Source organism: Dasypus novemcinctus, chromosome 11 (genome assembly GCF_030445035.2).
Source record: "Dasypus novemcinctus isolate mDasNov1 chromosome 11, mDasNov1.1.hap2, whole genome shotgun sequence".
Classification (NCBI taxonomy): domain Eukaryota; kingdom Metazoa; phylum Chordata; class Mammalia; order Cingulata; family Dasypodidae; genus Dasypus; species Dasypus novemcinctus.
In genome coordinates this window covers 2,393,664-2,410,135 of record NC_080683.1, presented here as the reverse complement: position 1 = coordinate 2,410,135, position 16,472 = coordinate 2,393,664, and the positions used below count along the sequence as shown (strand labels likewise).

Below are 16,472 nucleotides of genomic sequence, written 5' to 3'. Positions count from 1 at the left end.
TAGCATTCAGTATGCTTTTAAGATTATTCACAGTTTTAGAATTTTATTAAAGAAAGGAAGTTTTAAACCTCATGTAATTTAAGGAAAAAGAACATTCCTGGAATAAACTATAATGGTTTCAATTTTATTTAGCTTATGTGTAATCTCCCTACATTATAGAATACCAATTAACTAAATTAAGATGATGAAAGTTCTAAATTCATGTTTAATGGAATTAAGTTAAAAGGAGGAAATGTAGATCTGCCCTTGCTTCAGTGAATAAAATAAACTTCACTGGTTGCTAATTGTGATTTTTTTTAAAAAGATTTATTTATTCCCCCTACCTTGTTGTTTTTGCCCTTGTGTGTGCTTCCTGTGTCTGCTTTTTTCTTTAAGAGGCACTGGAACCATCCCAGGACCTCTTGTGTGGGAGAGCGGCATTCAGTCATACGAGCCACCTCTTCTCCCCAGTCTGCTGCATCTCTCACTGTCTCCTTGTGAGTATCACTTTGTTGTGTCATCTTGCTGCACCAGCTGTCTGTAGCCTGGGCTGGCTGTCAGCTCTCTGCTGTGTGGACCATCAGCTCTCTGTGGCAATGGGCTGTCAGCTCTCCACAGTTCTCAGCCCAGGTTGCCTTCACCAGGAGGCCCTGGGAATCGAAGCTGGGGTCTCCTATATGGTAGACAGGAGTCCAATCACTTGAGCCACATATGCCTCCTTAATTGTAATTTAATAAGCTTATTTCAATGTAAAGTATCCATTCCATGTGGTTATGGTTAATCATTAAGATAGTTGATATTAATAATGAAAAGTAACTTCATAGCAGGGAAGCCTGTCAGAGGCCACCTCAATCTTCATATTTAGAGGTGGTAAGGCAAGATAATCTTGATTGCATTGGGAACCCTTAGTTTTCATAAAATACCAGAGAAAGTAGTTTCTCCTGTACTGCTAAAGTAAAATACCCATTAGTTTACATAATAGTGGCAAAAGTAATATCATTTAATATATGTTGCTGTGGAAGCATTTAGAAAGTATACAAAGACCAACAGTACTGTCATCCATCTCTTTTAAAATCTCTGTGCATCCAAACCTGACCGAAATACCCTGCATGTTGCCTCTTCATTTGAATTATTGGCTAAGTTGGTCACTGACCTCTACAAAATAAAGATAGTACCACATCTCTGGTTATGCTCCTGAAGTGGATGAAGAGTACATTGCAGTTTCAGACTCCTGCAGCAGCCAATGAGGGCTTGATACGGCCAGGCGTACAGTGGACATTGCCTTCAGACAGGCTCTCTTTCTTAGTGCCAAAGGGCACTATGCACCAGGTGGGTGAAACACTGGAGCCTTACTTTCCTAGTCTCTCTAGGATCAGCTGTGCTGCAGCATGCTGGCTGTGTGGAGGACATACCATGTGGAGCAACAATTACCAGAGTACAGTGAGTAGAACTGCAACACTATTAGCATTATGGCCTCCTCCCATGGAGAGAAAACTTATGTGGTATTGCAAACCTAGAGCTTAGATCTAATAACTGCAGCTCAAAGAGAAACTTGTGGATTGATTAGTGCCTTGATTAGTATCAAGTACTGTACCTATATATCTGATGAATATGATAATGTCTCTTCTAGAGCATATGCAGAAAGGTTTTGAACATATTAAAAATCTTGGTAAACTTAATTCATTTTATAAGTAATTAAGGAACATAGCTTTAAGATAAAGGAATGGCTCTCTTAAGTACCATCTTTATTTTGTTTGCCATATGCTTGGCTTGTTGTTGCCTGTACTGCCTTTGTTTATATTTAGGGCAGTGCCTCTCTTCATCCCTTTTCTAGCTGTCCTAGCATAATTGCTGCTATGGGCGCTGGGATTGACAGTTTATACCCAGACCCAGCAGGTCTACCACAGTCTCTCCCTAGAGATAACCAACAGCATAAAAGAAGTCTGCCCGGAGATGTACTCACCAGACGCAATGGATGTGACATGATGATGGGGGAGAGTGTTATTGGGGGGAGAGTGGTGGGGTGTGGGCGGTGGGGGCAAATGGGGACCTCATATTTTTTCAATGTAATGTCTTTTAAAAAAATGAATAAATTGAGTAGAATTTGGGGAAAAAAAAAAGAAGTCAAAGAAGAATGCTGTTCCCATCTACTTTGAGAGGAAGCAGCCTCTGAAGGCACCTGGTCTTTCTCACTCTTGTGGTCCAGTATGTCATGACTGGCCCCCTTTTTGGATCTGTTTACCACCATCTTCTTTATCCTTTTAGTGGGACTATGGATCTTCAAAATTCTATTTAAGTTTATTTTTTACAGACTCATTGCCTTATTAGTCACGTTGGGATTTCATCCATTTCCAACCAGGGTGCCGGATCCATCTTCCCTCAAACACAATAGAATAGACAGATTCATGCCTTGTCAGGCAGGGACTACTCCCCTAACCAGCAGGAAGTAACTACAGAAGAATGACATTGTCCCTCAGCACCCCCTTAAGAATAATGGCATGAACTCTCTCAGGGGGAGTTGAGGCAGTTTAGTACAAGGAAATGAGGTGAAGATGAGCCACAACATGGCCAACAGACTATGTGGCCATGAGACCTTACTGAGTCTTTGACCTTGACCTTGAGGGTCCAGTTGGGACTCTTTCCTGGGCTGAGGGGAGGCACTGCATATTCCAAACAGTATGCAACTCTGGCCCCCATCATTAGTGGGATAACCAATATTTGCTTGGGCCCTCCCATTAGTATTAGTAAGGGGGGGAATAATTAATAGCTTTGAAGGTGACCACACAAGCCAGAACTCACTCACTCTGCCAAGAGGATCCAACACCAAATTTTGGCCTAAAAATTAAATGGAGAATGTTAAAGATTTGAAGAAAACCTCAGAAGTTGAGGAATGGTTCAGATGATTCAATAGCTGAACACTGGGTGCCTGAACCAGGAAGTTGCTGTGACTATCCCAGTCTGAGGCCTGGCTGGGTACTGAGGTCTGGGCAGGGCCTGCACATGGGCAGTGCTGGAAGCTGTCCTGCCCCTCCCTCCCATGATGCTCAGCTCCAGGCTGCAGGCCTTGGAAGGTGGTGTCCAGGCTCCTTCTGCCAGGCCTTTGGTGGTGACTGTGGCTCCTCAGGTGCTAGGCTGCCTCGAGCTCTGCACCCTGGGGTGTTCATGGGAGGTGTTAGTCCTGTGCACTGGGGAAGCTGCAGACCCCTGTGCTGAGTTTCTCATCCTTTAATACGGGACCTCCTGCTGCTGGAGTTGGAGGTGGTGCATTTGTCTGCATGGACCTGGGGGACTCCAGATCACTGATTTGTCAACTAAAGTAAGTCCATGAACTGGATTACCATAGAGCTGTTAAACTGGTGGATGTGCTCCAGGATGACTGTTTGCTCCCACTTGTCTAGGGCAGTCCTTGTTTATGTCTGTTCTGCCTTTTCATGTCACCCCCTCTCACTAAGAGTTTCCTGATGTGACTTTATGTTACATGGTCATGCTGGTAGGTCTATTTTGGACATTTCTTTAAGAAAGCTTGACTTAATGACTGAATAATTTAATTTAAGTGAAAAAAAAATTAAAAAAATAGGCTGTACAATCAGATACAGGCATATATACTTCTGCCTGGACAGCCTATCCAGCAAGGAGATGTGTGAAATTGGTAAGTGGGTGTTTGGGCAGGGGAAGAACTGAAGGAACAGGGGCTGGATGAGAGGGAGGCTTACCTTTCATTGTGTAGCTTTTTCAACATTTGATTTTTTTTAAAGATTTATTTATTTCTCTCTCCTTCCCCCCGCCCCCCCCCGCCCAAGTTGTCTGTTCACTTTGTCCATTTGCTGCATGTTCTTTTATTTATTTGCTTCTGTCTTTGTCAGCGGCACAGGAATCTGTCTTTCTTTTTGTTGCATCATCTTGTTGTATCAGCTCTCAGTGTATGTGGCGCCATTCCTGGGTAGGCTGCACTTTCTTTCATGCTGGGCAGCTCTCCTTATGGGGTGCACTGCTTGCACATGGGGCTCCCCTATGTGGGGGACACCCCTGCATGGCAGGGTACTCCTTGCACACATCAGCACTGTGCATGGGCCAGCTCCACACGGGTCAGGAGGCCCGGGGTTTGAACCACAGGACTCTCATGTGGTAGACAGATGCACTATCCCCTGGGCCAAGAGGCTTTCTGAAAGAGGTTGTGGGGAATTGGTTTTATTTTTCCTTAAATGTTTGGTAGAATTTGCCAGTGAACTATCTGAACCAGGTCCTTTCTTTTTTGGAATGTTATTAATTATTGATTCAAATTTTTAATGGCTATTGGGCTATTCTGATTATATATTTGTTCTTCTGTGAGTTTTGATAGTTTGCACCTCTCAAGAACTTTTGAGTGATTACATCTAAGTTATCCAATTATTGGACATAGGGGTGTTCATAGTCTTGTCTGATTATCCATTTAATGTCTGTTGAACCAGTAGCAATGACCCCGCTTCCATTCCTGGTATTAGTCATTTTTATCTTCTCTATTTTATGTTTGGTTAGCCTAGCTAGAGGCTTATCAGTTTGATTAAATCTTTTCAAACAACAAACTAATGCTTTAGTTTGGCATAAATTTTCATTTCTATGTGGTCAATGTGCACTTGCTGGGCTGTATGATAAGTATATAGTTTTATAAGAAACTGTTAACTAGTTTCAGAGTGACTATACCATTTTACATTCCCTTATGCAATGTATGAGAGATTGTTTCTCTGCATTCTCATCATTTGGTGTTGTCACCAACAGCATTTTAGTTGTTTTAATTGTGTGTAGTTATATATCATAATGTTGTAGTTTGCATTTCCCTAATGGCTAATTATATACAGCATCTCTTCCTGTAGTTATTTCCCATCCATTTATCTACTATGGTGAAATGATTGCTCATATATATTGCCCATTTTCTAATAGGATTGTTTTTTCATGGTTGAATTTTGACAATATTGGAAATTATTTTAACTTATTCTATGTTTTTTTAATGTGTTTTTTTTTTTTAATCTTTTTTGGTGTCAGTGCCAGGGGTTGAACCCAGGACCTTGTAAGTGGGAAGCCAGTGCTCTACCACTAAGCCACATTGGCGCCCCCTGAATTTTTTTTTCATTTCTTTGCTTGTTTTTTCTTTTTGTTTATTTTAGCAAGTACCTGCAACTGAACTCAGAACCTCCCATGTGGGAAGCAGGCACTCAATTCCTTGAACCACATCCATTCCCAATATTCTAGGTACCTGTTCCAGATATCAGCTCCAGATATTCTAGGTACCTGTTCTTTCTTTGTCATAGTTAAGTTTGCAAATATTATTCCTCGCCTGTAGTTTACCTTTATAGTTCTTTTTTTCCAGATCTGTAGTTTTAAAATTTGGTGAAGACCAATGTATCATTTTTATTTTTTATGGATCTCATCCAAAGTACTCTTCCCTTGGAATCTCTTTCCATGTTTTCAAATATCAAACAGTTTTGATGATACCCCAGTCTTTCCCTTGCCTAGCATGACAACTCCTTTGATTCTTCTGCTTCAGTGTCACGATTTTTAAAAATTTTTGATTATTTTTATAGGAGCTTTAAATGACATAGATGTTCCATAAAAAATATAGGGGATACCCGTATACCCTACTCCTTCCCCCTAACACTTTTCCCCAAGAACATCATCATTCATTAATGTGGTCCATTTGTTTCACGTGATGAAAACATATTGAAGCATTGCTGCTAAGCATGGTCTATAGCTTACATTATGTTTCACACTTTGCACAGCACATTTTTATAAGTTTTGAGAAAATGTATAGTGACTTGTATTTATTACTGCAGTATCATGCAAAATTATTCCAGTGTTTAAAAAATACTGCATGTTATACCTATTCTTCCCTTTCCCTCCCCTCAGAACCTCTTGTGTCCACTGTCTTTCTATTAGTGTTACAAGTTCTTACATTATTAGAATAATAATAGTCTACTTTAGTCCATTGTTGTGTTCCTCCTGTTTGTTCATCCCTCTATCTTTTGGAGTTGAGGTTGTGTCACTTTCTCACCCCACATCAATCCATCACCAACTGCAAATATGTGCAAAACCTGACCACCCATTTCCCTAACTGCTGCTGCTCTGTCTCATCCACCATATCACTTGCCTGGACTACTGTGGTAGCTCCCTAACTGGTCTGCCTTTCACCTGCTTGCCACTGTGGTCCATTCTTACCTAGCAACCAGAATGACCCTGTTGAAACCTAAGGCAGGCCTTGTCTCTTGTTTCTCTTTACTGAAACCCCCACGCCTTCCCAGCTTACAGTAAAATGCAAGGGTATTATCCTGGACTACAAGAACCTCCACAATGTGTGCCCCAAGTTTTAAAAGCAGTTTTGAGATACAGTTGCATACCATACAATCTATCTGAAGTATACTTTAGTATAATCATGGATTTGTGCATTCATCCCCACAATCAAGTTTAGAACATTTTAATCACTCCTATGAGAAAAGCCCTATGTCCCTTAGAAATCACCTCTCCATCCCTCTATCAATCTCCAGCCCTACATAACCACTAATCTCATTCCATCTCTATACATTTATTTATCTTTACATTTTATATTAATGAAATCATAGACTATGTAGTACTTTGTGTGTAGTTTCTTTCACTTGGTATAATGCTTTCTTAATTATTGCAATTTTTTTAAATTAGGGAAGTTGTATGTTCACAGAAAATTCATATAAAAATAGTGTTCTCATGTTTCCCTCTATTTTTGATTCTTTGCATTAGTGTATTACCTTTGTGAGGATTGATGAAAGAATATAAGATATTACTGATAACTATAATCCATAGTTTTCATTAGGTAGGTGTGTTTTTTTTCCATCTACCTTCCTATTATTAACAACATATAATAGTGTCAGACGTTTGATATAATTCATGAAAGAACAATTTTATACATGTACTATTAACCTCAGTCCATCATCCACAACAGTGTTCACTTAGTTAAACAATCCCATCATTTGGCTTCCAGTTTTCCTTCTAGTAACGTACATAACCTTAAACTTCTTCTCTCAACCACATTCACAAACATAATTCACAGAAGGGTCCTGCCATCGCCACTATCCATCTCAAACACTTATAATCAACCTAAATAGAAATTCTGCACAATTTAAGCATCAGCTCTCCATTCTCTACCCCATTCTATCTCTTGGTAACTTACATTCTAGATTCTAACTCTATGATTTTGCTTATTATAATTACTTCAGATCAGTGAGATCATACAATATTTGTCCTTTTGTGTCAGGTTGATTTTACTGAATGTAATGTCCTCATGGTTCACCCATGTTGTCTCATGCATCAGGACTTCTTTCTTAGAGCTGAATAATATTCCATCATATATATTTACCACATTTTGTTTATCCATTCATCTGCTGATGGTTACTTGGCTTCTACCTTTTCTCTATTGTGCTCTGAACATTGGCATGCAAATGCCTGTCTGAATCCATGCTTTCAGTTCTTTTGGATACATATCCAGCAGTGGGATTGCCAGGTCATATGGCAATTTTAAGTTTAACTTTTTGAGTTACTGCCAAGCTGTTTTCCACAGCCAATGCATTATTTTATATTCCTACCAACAGTGTACAAGTTTTCCTAATTATATGCATCCTCACCAGCACTTGCTATTTTCCAATTTTAAAAATAATAGCCTTTTGAATGGGTGTGAAGTGATAACTCATCATGCTTTTGATGTGCCTTTCCCTAATGGCTAATGGACTTGAGCAGCTTTTCATATGCTTATTTGCCATTAGTATATCTTCCTTGTAGAAATGTCTATTTAAATACTTTGCCCATTTTTAATGAGTTTCTTTGCCATGCCCTCCTCCCTTGGAGGTTGCCCAGTGACTCAAGCTCTGTCTTCCTTCTACACTTGTCACTGCCTATTTCCTTGAGGTGGAAATAGCCTCTCACCACTTGGCTGCTTCCTCCTCCTCCTTTGATCTCCAGCTCCAGTCTTGTGTTCTCTGACTTAGGTAACTTTTTTTTTCTTTTTAGGTAACAGGACTGGGCATTGAACCCGGGACCATGTATGTGGGAAGCTGGCACTGAACCACTGAGCCACATAGACTCCCTTGAGTTGGGCATCCTGTGTGGGAAGCAGATGCTCAACTGCTTGAACCTCATCCACTCCCAGCATCTTTCTTACCTGCTCTGTTATCCTAACACTGACCCCTCAGGTTGTATTTGCTAATTCTTTATTTCTTGCTCACTGGATTGTAAATCACTCCCATAAGGTTTACATTCTTCTCTCCCTGCCCTGTTCCTAGTACAGGGTCACATAAACAGTCATCACTCACTCACTGTTTAATAGAGTATAAAGAGTGGAGACGGTGGCTCTTTCCACTGTCTCTACGATGAGTCTCCTGGCTGGGGAGGTGGTTTCAGACCATCACATTTGCAGCCCTTGGATGTAGTTGAGGCTCACCATGGGCTTTGAGGGTGGCCCAACTTGGGTGGAATTGTGACTCTTGTGGAGTCATATCCACAGTGGGTTAGCCTAAAGTCAGACTTCCCTGTACTTAGATCCTGACATGTGTTGGTGAGTCACTTCAGGGAAAGTGCTTTGAGATCTTTGTACCTATCCCTCATCTGTAAAGTGGTGATAAAAAAAGCCATGCCTAATTTTTAGACTTTGTTTTATTATTGAAATCTAATTTTAGCTTTCCTGACTCCCCAGATAGCCTCCTTCCTTCCCTATTCTGCTGAAAGGAGACTGAACAACTCAGGGGTCCCATGCTTTTTAAAATTAAAAAAAAATTTATTGAAGTATATCACCCATACATAAGCATACATAAACAATAAGTATATAATAATATTTGGGAATTTACAAAACAAACATGTATAACATCACACAGAACTCTCATACCTCACCCTACCGCCAATAACTTGAAATGCTTTTAAACATTTTTAACTAATGACTAAAGGACATTGTCAAAATACTACAACTAGCCAAAGTATTTCCCCCCAACCCATCCTATCATTATCTTTATATCATTTATATATGGTCATTCATAAACAATAAGTATGGTAAAAATTGTGGGCTTACAAAGCAAATATGTATAACATCATATAGGGGTCACATACATCAACCCTCCATCAACACCTTGAATTTTCATGAGACATTTGTCACAAATTATGAAAGATTATTGTCAAAATCTTATAGTCCTTATCTTACATTCAGTGTATTTTCCTCCCAACCCACCCTATTCTTACTTTTTAAAGTATATTTTTATGGAAGAAGTTGTAGACTTATAAAATAATCATGCACATGTGCAGAATTACCAAACTACACCCCTCTATCTGAACATTTGTTACAGACAAGCTGATATCATCTGTTTGTTACCATGTCCAAAGTGTACTTTTGGCACACATATTCCACACTGCCCTATTATCAACACAGTACATCTTTGGCATAGATGCAAGAATATTATATTATTGCTGCTAACCACAGTCCATAGGTCCTTCTAGTTGTATTTTTCCCATGCTTCTCCACATTCCCACCACCTAGGAGTAGTGATGTACATTTGCTTTAGCTAACAAAGGACTCTCTTGCATCTGTACCATCAAACACAATTCTCATCCACTTCTTGGTTTACTGTGCTATTTAGTTCCTAGATTATTCTTTAGCATTCTGTCAGTTGGCATTTCATACCTAGACTAACATTTTCAACCACATCCTCATTTATAAACTAGCTTTTACTCACTGTGTATTACCATCCACCCTATACTTTTCCACACTTTTATAGCAAAGCTAATTAAAACTTCTACAAACATTAACCATCACTAGTCCACATCTCAGTCCTCCTCTTATGTCCTTTAAGAATCCACCACCTACCACCAAGTCTTGAAAATACTTTCCCACAATTTCTTCTAGAAGCTTTATGGTTCTTGCTTTTATTTTTAGGTTTTTGATCCATTTTGAGATAATTTTTGGGTAAGGTGTGAAATAGTGGTCCTCTTTCCTTCTTTTGGCTATGGCTATCCATTTCTTTCAGCACCATTTGTTGAATGGATTATTCTGCCTTTTTGACAGGCTAGTCAAAAATCATTCGACCATACATATGAGGGTCTGTTTCTGAACCATCAAATTGATTCCATTCGTCTATGTGTCTGTCTTTATGCCAGTATCATGCTTTTTTTTACCTCTATAGCTAGGAAATATGATTTAAAGTCTGAAGATGAGAGTTTGCTTTTCTTTTTAAGATGTTTCTGGCTGTTCAAGACCCCTTACCCTTGCAAATTGTTTGATATTCATGATTTCAATTTTTAAAAATGCTGGTGGAATTTTTATCAGGATTGCATTGACTCTGTATATCAATTTGAGTAGAATTGACATCTTAATGATATTTAGTCTTCAATGTGTGGGTGTGGAATGTTCTTTGAGTTATTTAGGCCTTTTTTGATTTTTTAAAAATACTGAATTGCAGTTTTCTGAATACAAGTGCTTTACATCTTTGGTTAAGTTTATTCTTGACTTTTTGAGTTTTATCTGTTATATTTTATTTTCACCATTCTTTTGACACTTTAGTTACTTTTATTGATATAATCTTCATTTCTAGACTCTCTTCCAGGCCTCTCCCTCCTGTCTTTTCTTTTCAGGCTCTAGCACACCCTTTAATATTTCCTGAGAATCTTGTCTCTTGCTTAGAAGTCTCTCAGTTTCTGTTTATCTGTGAATATTCTAATCTCACCCCAATTTTTAAAAAAGATTTACTTATTTTATTTCTCTCCCCTCTCCCCCACCCTCTTTGTCTGTTCTCTGTGTCTATTTGCTGCATGTTCTTCTTTGTCCGCTTCTGTTGTTGTCAGTGGCATGGGAATCTCTGTTTCTTTTTGTTGCATCATCTTGCTGCATCAATTCTCCATGTGGGCAGTGCCATTCCTGGGCAGGCTGAACTTTCCTTCACACTGGGCGGCTCTCCTTATGGGGTGCACTCCTTGTGCATGGGGATCCCCTACATGGGGACACCCCTGTGTGGCATGGCACTCCTTGCACACATTAGCGTTGCACATGGGCCAGCTCCACTTGGGTCAAGGAGGCCCAGGGTTTGAACCACGGACCTCTCATGTGGTAGACAGATGCCCTAACAACTGGGCCAAGTCCACTTTCCTCACTCTCATTTTTGAAAGACAGTCTTGCTGAATATAAGATTCTTGGCTGGAAGTTTTTCTCTTGTAATATCTTAAATATATCAGACCACTGTATTATTACCTCCATGGCTTCTGGTGAGAAATCAGTATGTAATCATATTAGGTATCCCTTATGTTATGCATTGCTTTCCTCTTTGTCTTTGGCATCTGACATTCTGATTAGAACATGTCTCAGAGTAGGTTTATTCAGATTTTTTTTGATGGGCGTTCATTGTGCTTCTGGGACATGGATTATCTATGTACTTCATAGGTTTGGGAAATTTTTTAACATTATTTCTTCAAATATTCCTTCTGCCTGTTTTCCCTTCTCTTCTCCTCTTGGACACTCATGATATGTATATTTACATATCTTTTGCTGTCATTTAGTTCCCTGATTCCTTGTTCAATTTTTTCAATTCTTTACCTGTTATTTTTTATGTTCACTTTCAGAGGCCAGTCCTTTCTTCTGCCTCCTCAAATATGCTATTATATGATTCCAATGTTTTTAAAATTTCATTTATTGACTTTCATTCCCATAAATTCTGCAATTTTTCTATGTATTCTTCCAAATTCTTCTTTGTGCTCATGCAATGTCTTCTCAGTATCCTTAATCTCTTTAGTCATCTCATTGACTTTATTAAGAGTTTTATAACTTTTATGATTAGTCGTCTCAACTCCTGGAGGCTTATCTTGTTCCTTTAACTGGGCCATATCTTCCTGTTTCGTGGTGTGGATTATAATTTTTTGTTGCTGTCTTGGCATCTGGCTTACTAGAGTATTTATTCTGGGTGCAATTTTTCTCTTAAGTTTAGGGCTTCCTGCTCTTTCTCCCTTGCTGTTTGTGCAGTAGGAGCCAAGGATATAATTGGTGCAATAAGCTTTGAAGGCTTAAGCTGCCCTCCTTACTGATGAGGGCACTGATGAGTCTTCTCCCAACTTTCTCTGTTGCCAGGGGTAGGGACAGAATCAGAGCTGTGTGGAATAATTCAAGTCATGCAGACCTAGACTGTAGTTGCCCAGAGAGACTGATGAAGCTTCACATCCCTTTCTCCCCTGCCTGGGGCAGGGATGGAGCTGCAGGTGTGGGCAGCAGTCTATGCAGTGCGGGTTCAAGATGACTGCAGTTGCCCTAGTAGACTTCTGATTATCCAGTCTGTGTCAGCCAAAGGTACCTGCAGTTACCTGGATAGGCTGGTACAGGGCCTGCCAGTGTCCTCCCTGCCAGAGGTGGGGTTGAAGCCTAGATAGGGCTGCAGGCTGATCTGAGTGAAAGAAACTGCTCCTTATGGTCACAGTGATTTTCGGTCAGGCTGGCTTCCCCTCATGCTGGGGGCATAGTCAAAATGCTGGCTTCCAGCCTCTTTCTGACTTGGATAGGTTCATACTTTAGCTGTTCTTAGGGTTAGACTTTAGCAAGCTGAATTTACTAATCAGTAGCTGAAATCAGTGGCTAACCGTCTCTTCCTTCCCTGTTTTTGGGAAAATGGAACTTCCAATTCCAGCCACAGAATAGCTCTTGGGGTGGCTTGTGCTGCCATAGTAAGATATTCCCTGGCCTCTGCAGCTTGGCTGGTAATTTCCTGGAAAGCCTAACACAGGTCCCCCAGCTTCCTCCCTGCTGGAGGTGGGGCTGAGGCCTAGGCTAGAGCTGCAATCTGTTCTGGATGGAAAGATGCCTGTCCCTACCAGCACTGGGATTTTCAGTCTGCCCCACTTCCCCTCATGCCAGGTGCAGGGTTAAGATGGTGGCTACCAGCCATTTTCTGACTTGGACAGTATCAAACTTGAGCTGTTCTTAGGATTATCCTTTAGCCCACCAAATTTACTCATCAGTAGCTGAAGTTGGTGCCCAACCACCTCTTCCTCTGCATTTTTGGGAAGTGGAGCTTTCAATTCCAGTTGTGGAACAGCTTGTGCCTCCAGTGGACGATGGGCACTGGCCTCCATGGTGTGACTTGCTCTACTTACAAGCCTTCTCTGCAGATGGGCAGTCTCTTCCTTCCATTCCTTCAAGCATATTGCAGGATGCTCTTCTGGTCTCCTGGAGCCCCAAACAGGTGTTTCAGCTAGCTCCAGAGAGCTCTGGGTGTTTACAACTGCTCTGTAGCAGGAGCTGACTCTAGGAGCTCCTTACTCCACTGCCATCTTGCTGGTTGTCCAGCCCTATGCTTTTTTAAAGACAAATTGACCAGGAATATTTCATATCTTGGACATATGCATTTCACTGCTTACAGAGCAGAGGTGAGTTTTCTTCCCTTGTTCACTCTGGTCCTAGGGCCTTGATGCCAGGTCCACACTCTTTAGATGAAGCTGTGATTTGTCTAAACCTTAATTAGAAGCAAAAAAAAAAAAAAAAATATATATATATATATATCACCAGCTTCAAAACACTAAATATATGGGTGTACTAGTGATGATGCAGCCTGCACAGTCAGAGTCCCCTTCGCTGGGCCCACTGTCTTGGTCCTCCACCTATCTCTTCCCCCTCCCCAGGGCCCTCTTCTCCCCAGGCTCCCTGTCTACCAATCCCTTCCCCAGGCCACTTTTACCCTGGGCACCCCATCTATCCTTTCCCTGGATCCACTATATCTGGACTCCCAGACCTTAAAGTCAAATCACATTTTTAAAAAAGGTTTTATTTATTTATTTATTTATCCCCCCCCACCTCAGATCACATTTTTAATATTTAAGTGTCAGGCTTCATACTCAGGTTTCATTTGTTTTGCTGCTTTACCCACCCCATTAGCTGGGACATCAGAAATTTTAAAGAGTTAAACTTGGCTTCATCTGTCTCCAGTTGTACAAGTCAATGGCTTCTCTATACTTGATTTACAGAGCAGAGATATATTATGTAAAAGAAAAAAAAACAGGTTTTATTTCTAAAACTTCTGTAAGACTGACAAGGAAAATGGGAAGGGCAGGAGGCACCTATGGGCAGCTGTGGGCTCAGCCAGCTCCATGTCTGGAGGGGTCAGGCCATCACCTCCTTTCCTGCCCAAGTAATCTGGCTGCTGGGATCCTAACAGATGACAGCCCAAACCCCCAACTTCAGGAACAAACCTGCAGGGAATACAGAGGAAATGGAAACTTTTATCTTTGGGGCTCCAACTGGCTCTAGAGTGAAGAGAACAGGGGTTGGTTTATATAACACATTTAAATTGGGCAATCCCAGAGTAGCCTGAAGGAAAGTGGACAAGACTTCTTTTTTTTTTTTTATTAACTTATTTTATTTCTCCCCCCACCTCGATGTCTGCTTTCTTTGTCCATTCGCTGTGTGTTCTTCTGTGTCTGCTTGTATTCTCATTAGGCAGCTCCAGAAACCAGTTCTGGGACTTCCCAGAGTGTGAGAGGTGACCATTCTCTTGTGCCACCTCAGCTCCCTGATCTGCAGCGTCTCTTATTGTCTCTCCTCTGTGTCTTTTTGTTGTGTCATCTTGTTGCACCAGCTCTCCACGTGGGCCAGCACTCCTGCACAGGGCAGCATTCCTACATGGGGCAGCATTCCACATGGGCCAGCTTGCCTCATGGGCCAGCTTGTCTTCACCAGGGGACCCTGGGCATCAAACGCTGGACCTTCTATATGGTAGATGGGAGCCCAATTGCTTGAGTCGTGTCCACTTCCCAAGGCTGCTTCTTGAGTTTCCACTCCCTCAGGCCAGCTTTTGCCTCTTAGACCCTGAGATAGTGGAGCCCCACCTGGAGAGAATTGAATGAGCTGAGGGCCCACAGTTCTGTCTCATGCAAAGCCCTGTCTTGTGATGACTGAACCCTGAAGGCAAAGCTGCTCCTGGTGGGTTGGTGGGAATAAAGGGATGGATGTGCATGTAAATCCAGTATGGGTTTGAGAGGTGCTGGGCCCCCACTGGAAGTAAGAGGCCCTGCATGGCAGGTCCCTGGGTGTTGGGCAGCTTGTAGGGGCATTAGTGTCTCCAAACACAAGGTTCCTCTTAGGGATGCTGGCTCCCACGATATCCATAGGGGTGCTCTGTCTCCAGGGTCCCAGGGCTTCAGGCCTAAGCTTACCCCATAGCAGTTTGTAGTGTGGGCCCCCCCCTTTCTGCTTTTATTCTGAGTGCTTCAGTGTTGGAGCTCAGATCTGTGTCCTCCCCTTGACTCCCAAAGCTCTTTTGTGCTGCTGAAACCCCCAACCTGGAGCCAGCTGGGGTGGTGCTGCCAAATGTTGAGCATCGCTGCCTCATGTTGGTCACAGCACAGGGCACGTTGGTGGTGTATGCAAAATCAGACGCATTGGCTGTGCCAGAGGAGATCACAGTAGGGGTGGACCCATAGGCCAGCTGGACCCTGACATGGGTGCCCAAGGTGGAACTTGTGGATATCAACCCTCTGAAGCTAACTGGTGCTGGCCAGGGGTGGCTGGCCTTGAGTAGAGGTTGAGGTGGGAGCTGCCAGGTTTGCAAACTGGAAAGAATGGTTAGAGCTGATGGCTCCATGAGGCTGCCCACCAGGGACTCCAAATAGGGACTGGGGGGTGACTCTAGGGCTACAGGGGTCTTTACACTTTGGGGTGGGGTTGCAGAACCCAAGTGTGGGCAGGCTAGGGGTGTCTGTGGCTGAGGCAGTGCTGCCACTTGGGGTGTCTGAATGGCCTGGTCAGATGGGAAGAAGGTGGCACTGGAGCCAGCTGGAGGCCAACAGAGCAGTAGGGGGAGGGGGATGTGATATTCATCAGGGTGACTCCAAGGTTGGATGACGGCAGGAAACCAAGCCTGCAGATGTGCTGATTGAGGGGTTGTGGATTTTTCCCCCCATTTTTCTTCATTTATTGAAGTATATCACTCATACATAAAATATATAGGCAATAAGTTTATTGTAATAGTTGTGAACTTAAAAAGCAAACATATATAACATCATACAGAGGTCTCATACCTCACCTTATCACAATCAATTCAGTTCCATTGGTCTATGTGTCTGTTTTTATGCCAGTACCATGCTGTTTTTAACCACTGTAGCTAGGTAATATGGTTTAAAGTCCAGAAGTGAGAGTGTCCAGAAGTGAGAGTCCTCCGACTTTGCTTTTCTTTTTTAAGATGTTTCTGGCTATTCAGGACCCCTTACTCTTCCAAATAAGTTTCCATTCATTTTTAAAGTGCTGGTGGAATTTTTATCAGGAATGCACTGAATCTGTATATCGTTTTGAGTAGAATTGACATCTTAGTAACATTTAGTCTTCCAATCTATGAGCATGGAATGTTCTTCCAAAGATTTTGGTCTTCTTTATTTCTTTTAACAATGAGTTGTGGTTTTCTTTATACAAGTGCTTTACAACATGGGTTAAGTTTATTCATAAATATTGGGGTTTTATCTGTCATATTTTACTTTCACCACTCTTT

At 41.7% G+C, this 16,472-nt stretch overlaps 1 long non-coding RNA gene across 2 annotated transcripts in view; it reads left to right on the top strand.

Annotated features, from left to right (window-relative positions):
• The window catches only part of LOC101419714 (uncharacterized), a 59,837-nt gene that overhangs the window by 22,298 nt on the left and 21,067 nt on the right, over nucleotides 1-16,472 (top strand). The window lies entirely within an intron of this gene.